An 8,269-nucleotide genomic window follows, 5' to 3' on the forward strand; every position below is an offset into this window, starting at 1 on the left:
GTCGTTCTCCAGACTTTGAGGGACAATTAGTTATATGCTAAGTTTTTGAAATATGAGTTCTGGTTGAGTTCAGTTGCATTTTTGGGTCACGTTGTATCAGCAGAGGGTATTCAGGTAGATCCGAAGAAGATAGAGACAGTCAAGAACTTTCCTAGACCCGCATCAGCTACACAGATCCGGAGGTTCTTGGATTTGGCGGGCTATTACCGTTGGTTTGTGGATGGGTTTTCATCTATTGCAGCCCCGATGACCATGTTGACTCAGAAGGGTGCCTAGTTTAGGTGGTCGGACGATTGTAAAGCGAGCTTTCAGAAGCTCAAGGCAGCTTTGACTACAGTGCCGGTGTTGGTATTGTCTATAGGTTCAGGGCCATATATAGTATATTGTGATGCATCTCGTATTGGACTTAGTACAGTGGTGATGCAGAATGGCAAGGTTATTGCATATGCTTCGCGACAGTTGAAGATCCATGAGAAGAATTATCCAGTTCATGATTTGGATTTAGCAGCCATTGTTCACGCACTGAAGATTTGGAGGCATTATTTATATGGCGTGTCGTGTGAGGTGTTCACGGATCACAAGAGTTTGCAATACTTGTTCAAGAAGAAGGAGCTAAATTTGAGGCAGAGGAAGTGGTTGGAGCTATTGAAAGACTATGATATCACCATCTTGTATCATCCGGGGAAGGCCAGTGTAGTGGCCGATGCTTTGTGTAGGAACTCAGCCATTATGGGTAGCTTTGCATATATTCCAGTCGGGGATAGACCGCTTGCTTTGGATGTTCAGGCTTTAGCCAATCAGTTCATGAGGTTGGATATTTCTGAGCCCAACCGTGTGTTAGCTTGCACAGTCGCTCTTTCTTCATTATTTGAGTGTATCAAAAATCGGCAGTATGATGATCCTCATTTGCTTGTCCTTAGGGACACGCTGCGGCACGGGGGTGTCAAGCAGGTTATAGTTGGAGATGATGAACTTTTGAGGATGCAGGGTAGTATTTGTGTGCCTCATGTGGATGGACTTCGTGAGTTGATTCTAGTGGAGGCCCATAGTTTCCTGTACTCTATTCGTCTGGGGGACACTAAGATGTATTAGGATTTGTGGCAACATTATTGGCGGAGGAGGATAAAGAAGGATATTGTTGCGTATGTAGCTCGGTGTTTGAATTGTCAGCAAGTAAAGTACAAACATCAGAGACCTAGTGGTTTGTTTCAGAAGATTGAGATTCCAGAGTGGAAGTGGGAGCGTATCACTATGGATTTCGTTGTTGGACTCCCACGGACTCATAGGAAGTTTGACGCAGTATGGGTTATTATGGATAGGCTGACCAAGTTAGTGTATTTCATTCCTGTGGTGGTTTCCTATTCCTCGGAGCGGTTGACTGAATATATATATTTGGGAGATTGTTCGTCTTCATGGTGTGCCCGTCTCTATCATTTCTTACCGAGGTATGCAATTTACCTTGCATTTCTGGAGGGCAGTACAATGTGAGTTGGGTACACGGGTCGAGTTGGGCACAACATTTCATCCTCAGACGGATGAACAGTCCGAGCGTACTATTCAAATTTTGGAGGATATGCTCCAAGTATGTGTTATTGACTTTGGAGGTTCTTGGGATCAGTTCTTGCCATTAGCAGAGTTTGCCTACAACAACAATTACCAGTCGAGCATCCAGATGGCTCCCTATGAGGCATTATATGGTAGGCGGTGTCGGTCGCCGGTTGGATGGTTTGAGCGGGGAGAGGCTCAATTTTGTTGGGTACGGATTTAGTTCAGGATGCCTTGGATAAGGTTAAGATCATTCAGGATAGGCTTCGTATAGCTCAGTCCAGGCAGAAGAGTTATGCCAACCGCAAGGTTTGTGATGTGACATTCATGGTCAGAGAGCGAGTGTTGCTTCGGATGTCGCCCATAAAAGGCGTGATGAGATTTGGGAAGAAGGGAAAGCTAAGCCCTGGTTCTGGTCTAACAGAATTGGCCTCGTAAAACTTAAAATCAGAATTGGCCTCTGGTTCTGGTCTAACAGCTCTTGGAATTGGACATTTGGACGGTGGGGTAAAGCCGCTGAACTCCCAAAATATAGCTTGATCCAAATTCCAAGCTCATGTCGACCCAATTTTTAAAAAAAATCTAATTCCCTCGTGATTTTCAGTAAATGACAAATAGCGAGTAATTTCATGGCAGGACCTATAATTTTTATTTAATAGACGAGCATGTGATTTTCTATGTTTCTTGTCATTTCGAAGAGAACGGTGCCGAAAGTAATTTGGATACCGGCCAAGCAGCTGGCTAGTTGGAAATAACAAAGTTTCAAGAATGAATATAATATTTATAGAAAGGAGTTAAAGAGAAATTAAAGAGTTTTCACGAATCATGTTTGCATTGTAAACCCAGAAGAAAAGAAAAAATCGTGCTGGTTAGCAACATGGGTCATGTTGAATTTCTGGCCTTTAGCAATAATTTTACTAAGATTCTAATATTGATAGAAATTCTCAGTTAGACACTACTTAAGACAAGGATTGACGACTAAACACATGGCTAAAAAGTTAGATGTTTAACTTGTGATGGCTCTGGTGTTAGAACATGCGTTGCGAAAGCAAGCATACAAACCTGACATTAAATACATGTAAACTAGACAATGATATAATTATTAGATTAGAAGCATTAACCTCTTGAAATCGTTGTACAAATCCTTCACACATCAAGAATTTAGGGATGTAGTCTTCTGCTATGGTCCTAGTATGACCTTGGACGAACTTGCTTTGAGTGGGCAAGAACAATACAACTCTTAAAAGTGAGTTATTAGGTGAAAATTATCTTCCTCAAATAGACACGTTTTTCAGCCAAAAATAGCGCTAAAAAAACATGTAGGATTCTACTTGCACAAGTAGAATCCTACTCTAACTCTACCGGATGACTTTTCTCCAAAATCACTTTTCACCCAAATAATAATAGGCTGCTAATTACAGTATTCATTCGAAAATTTTCATGAATTAATTCTTACTCTAATTAATTGTAGTTTATTCCACAAAAAAACTGCAATTGAACTCCTCAATATGAATTTCGAAAATTCACTAACATTTATTTTAATTCCCCATGTTAAGATCCCAAATACCAGTTAATTAAACTAAATCACTGAAAATTTAATTTAATCAACTAATTAAATCTTTTATAATTCTGCTTAAACTATTTCATGTGACGGATACAAAATCCACCGGCTGAGTTTTCACATGAAAACTTATAAGCTTACCTAAAGAGGTATCATCAAACTCAAAACCGAGTCATGAATTCTATCAACTAGTGATTATTATTTCACAAATACTATTCGTTATTGTCCAATCTGTTAGGCATACACTACTCCGAATATAGTTGTACCTTTTGATAAATCAAAGCAATAAATAAATCACATTGATCATAATAATTATGTCAAGATTAGGAGTATAAGTTCATTTAATGAATTAGAGAAAATATTTTATATATATTCAGTACAAAAACATCTTTTCTCTACTTGGTCTGTTCAATATACACTAAGTATATTAGCACAAGAAGTTGGAGTAAAACCACTCCCATAATCAAGACAAATGATACTATAATCTTGTGCCACAATCATCAAGATATTTTACCCATTAATATTGTAACGACCTGACCGGTCGTTTTAAGCTCTAGCGCTCCATTCAACAGTTTGAGTCCATGAGCAGCTTCGTTTCAGGTATTATGACTTGTACGCGTGGTCGGAATCGAATTTCGGGGAGTTCGGAGTTGATTTGGAAAGAGAATTCTCATTTTGGAAGCTATAAGTTGAAAGAATTAGCTAAGATTGTATTTTTGAGTAAACGATCTCGGAATCGCGATTCGAAGATTTCAGCAAAATTGTATGATGATTTCGGACTTGGGCGTATGTCCGGACTGGGTTTTGGAAGATCCGGGAACGTTTCGGCGCCTATTGTGGAAGTTAGCATTTTGAAAGAAATTTCATAAGTTTGGGTTGAAGTGAAATTCAGTGTTATCGATGTATGTTTGGGATTTCGAGTCTGGGAATAGCTCCGTATGATGATTATGGTATTGGGAGTGCGATCGGAAGTGACTTCGGAGGTCCGTAGGTCATTTTGGAGTCATTTGGCTAAAGATAGAAATTTTAAGGTTTTTGGGAAGTTTTACTGAGAGTTGACTTTTTGATATTGGGTTCGGATTCTAATTCTGGAAGTTGGAGTAGGTCCGTAATGACAAATATGACTTGTGTGCAAAATTTGAGGTCAATCAGACGTGATTTGATAGGTTTAAACACCGAAAGTAGAAGTTGGAAATTTTAGAGTTCATTAAGCTTGAATTGGAGTGCGAGTCATGGTTTTAGCGTTGTTCGATATGATTTGAGGCCTCGAGCAAGTCCGTAATGTGTTTTGGGACTGGTTGGTATGATTGGTTGGGGTCCTAAGGGGCCTCGGGTGGATTCCGGATGGTTAACGGATCAAAAATGAAATTTGGAGAAGGTTTGATACTGCTGGTACTGGTATGACTGCATTTGCAGTGTTTGGGTGGCAAATGCGACATCGCATTTGCGAGAGAGAGCTCGCATTTGTGAACCTGGGGGCTGCTGAGGGGAGATCGCATTTGCGAGGGGGCCATCGCTTTTGCGATGCTGTCCTCTTCGTAAATGAGAAGCATTTTGTCGCAAATGCGACCATGGCTGGGAAAGCTGGGCTTCACAATTGCGATGCCTTTGTTATGCGACCATCGCAATTGCGAGCTGGGAGTCGCAAATGCGACTTCTGCATCTGGTGCAATGGCTTTTTATTCCGAGACTTAGCCCATTTCCCTCATTTCTCACTTGGTCTTAGGCGATTTTTTAGGGCATTTGAGGAGGGGTTCCATCATCATCAAAGAGGTAAGTAATTTCTACATATCATAAGTTAAATACATAGATTATGGGTAGATTAACATGTGAAAATTAGGGAAAATCAAGAGTTTTAGATGAAAAACCTAGAATTTGGTAAAACCAATATTTAACCACGAAATTTGTTAGGGAATGGAATAAAATCAAATATTCTTGATCCTTAGGTTATGGGTAACAATTTTTTTCAAAAATTTCCGTAATCCGGGCACGTGGGCCTGGGGATGAAATTTAGGAACCTTGCATTTAGGGTTGGAAAATTGGTTTAATAATTAGAATATGAACTTTTGAGCATGTATTGACTAGTTCTTACCCTATTTCAATAGTTTTGGATCGTTCGGCTCCAAATTGGAGGTTTGAGCGCGTTCTTGAATCGGAATATAGGCTTCAGAGCGAGGTGAGTCTCCTTTCTAACCTTATAAGAGGGAATTCTCCCCATAGGTGAGTTAATTGGTTACGTGCTCCTATTTGTGGGGGCTACGTATGCACGAGATGATGAGAGTCCGTACGTAGCTACTATTATGTGTAAGTCCGGATAGTCTAGGACCCAAAAACATGCTATACTTAGAATATTTGTAATCTTGTTGATAGTTTGAATTGCATAAATCATATCGGATTAGTAAATGAATTTCTAAAAATATTTAAACTTCATTTTCAAAAATCTTTAAAAGAGAATTGGTATTTCCTTGGATAATTGTTCCTTGTTGACTTCTTGATTGACTGTCTGTGTGTGTTTAATTTCGGAACGGGCCGAACGCCTCGGTAGATTAAATAGATGCATCTATGGTTTGCGCCATTCGACCCTTTGGCAGTGCACAGTTTAAATATTGTTGGATCGGGCCGTACGACCTCGGCATGATTTGCGTATGCTTGTATTACTTGCCTTGAGAATTATTGATATTGATATATGCTCTCCCCCGCTTGAGATAATTGAAAATTTATTAATTTATGAATCCGCAGACTTTTAATATAAAAAGGAACTTTTACCTATTCGTGACTTATTTGAAATTACTGTCATTCTTAATAAATCCATGATTATTCGCATTAATAATATATTACTAGTGGACCACTAGTAAGTGTCGAAGTCGACCTCTTGTCTATACTTCTTAGAGATTAGACGGGATACTCATTGGGTACATGTTGTTTTTGTACTCATACTACACTTGTTGTGCATTTTTTTGCACGGGTTTATATGTGGCTAGTGGCTTAGTGGCATAGCGGCATGGTTGATACGGAGACTTAGGTGAGTTGCATTTATCGAGACGTTCGTAGCCAGTAGAGTTTCCTTCAGAGGATTGTATTGTATATTCGTTTCTGTCCACTTGTATTCCGGACAGTTACTGTATTTTATTTCATTCCCTAGTAAATGCTCATGCACTTGTGACACCGGGTTCTGGGATGTCTATGGGTTTATTCAGAGATTTAAAATTGTTAAATGTTTCATTATTTATTTAGTGGAATTTATTATGTATTGTTTAAACATATAAAAGAAGTGATTTCAGAAATATTTAAAACGAGAAGTTACTAGTTATTTGTCGTTGGCTTGCCTAACAACGGTGTCCGGCGCCATCACGATCCTTAGTGGATTTTGGGTCGTGACAACATGGTATTAGAGCATTAGGTTCCCTTAGGTCTCATGAGTCATGAGCGAATCTAGTAGAGTCTTGTGGATCGGTACGGAGACGTCTGTACTTATATTTGAGAGGCTACAAGGCTGTTAGGAGCACTTCCCTCATTGATTCATCATCGTGCGATTTGGTTCCTTTGAGGCTTATGCCTTTATTTCCTTCCTATTTGATCTTATGCGACGTGACACGCTTATTATAAATCTGGAATTGAGGAATTTTAATGGTACTAAAGATGTGGTGCGGGATGTTTCTCCCCGCATGGTTGTTTAGGCTATTTTCATCGCCTTGCGGTAGGGTATTCTGTCATTTCAGCTCTGCAGCTATACTTTTTAGAGTATTAAGGCTATGCAGAGGTTGCTATGATGTTGATGAATTGTTATCGCACGATATTTGATGTGATGGTGGGATGTTTACCTATGTGTGGAAGCAGTGTATGAATTGATAGGAGGTCTACTAAGTGCATAATTCCAAGATTTGGTATTTCATTTTTGGTGGAGAAAAGAAATTGGCCTATGAATGTCCAGATTTGGATCGATGGAGTAACGAGACTTGGTGTTTTTAAGTGTGGTGGAAATTTTTATCCGCGACGTTGTGTCGTCATCCTCGATGGAATATGTTAAGGTTGGCAGTATTATGATCTTCTGTGATTCGCCTTTGCGTATGGATATTGTGAAATAATAATGGAGAGACGACTGTTAGAGATCGCGATGTGCGGTGGTTAAGGATTGAATCAGTATATTTAGGGTTGATGGCCCAAGAAATATGACCTCGAGGAGATTTAAAGTTAGTAGCGGTTCGTGGGTTCAAGCGCTACAAAGATAGATTTTATTTAAGGCAACAACTGAGCAGCAAAGGATAAGGAAGGACATGTGGGGAGTGTCAGGCGGTGGTTAAAACTTCTAGAAGGCCAGGTATAAGAAGCAAAGGTCGAGCAGTCGATTAAAGGCGTGAGTTCCGCCAAAGTGAGGGAGTGGCGGAGTTGCATATGGGCTTTGCGGTAGGATGACTACGCACCTTAAGGAGAGTTTGGAATGATTTGAGAATTTTAGTGATTGATGATTGGGGTCTACGGATTTAATTTGGAGCATGGGCTATTTTGCGGCAGGAGATTTGATATAACGGAAGAGAACTACTTGAAATGAAGAAGGATACAACATAACTTTGAATCTGAGATATTGTCACACGTTTAGTTGATGTCCACGAGGAGTGAATGGACTTATGCAGCTAGAAAGTGAGCTCGGACTCAGGATGGGTTATTGATGTCGTAGTGATTGTACCCCGTGCAGTAGTGTTGAAAGATGTCAGAAAGTGATTTCCACAGGTGGGTTAATCCCTGTGAGCAGGTTAGCGGTCGCGTGGTTGGCGAAGCTTCTGCGGAGGATTTTACTGGCCATTCCGATAAGAGGTCGAATGTGTGAATGTTGATGGAAATTCAGGGTATTCATGAAGTGCTAATTGAAGGATTTCGAGGAATCTGGCGATATAATTTTGTAAGGTCATGTTAATAAGAAATAAAGAATCCTGGTGGGTTTTAGAGATGTGTAATAGTGACTTCAAGCTAAGTGGGAGAGTCCCACCGCCTACGGTTAGGTTGCATAGTCGTCTATTTGTAAAGTTTAGGATTACCAGCATATTGATGAGTTATTTCAGCTAAGGAAAAGAACATAAGTAGTAATTTAAGTGAAGGAATTGTTAAAGGTGTGCTATAGTTGGCCTTATTGGCTCATGTTCGGGTTTTGGGAAGATTCAGGATTTA

Source organism: Nicotiana sylvestris, chromosome 3, assembly GCF_000393655.2.
Source record: "Nicotiana sylvestris chromosome 3, ASM39365v2, whole genome shotgun sequence".
Taxonomy (NCBI): domain Eukaryota; kingdom Viridiplantae; phylum Streptophyta; class Magnoliopsida; order Solanales; family Solanaceae; genus Nicotiana; species Nicotiana sylvestris.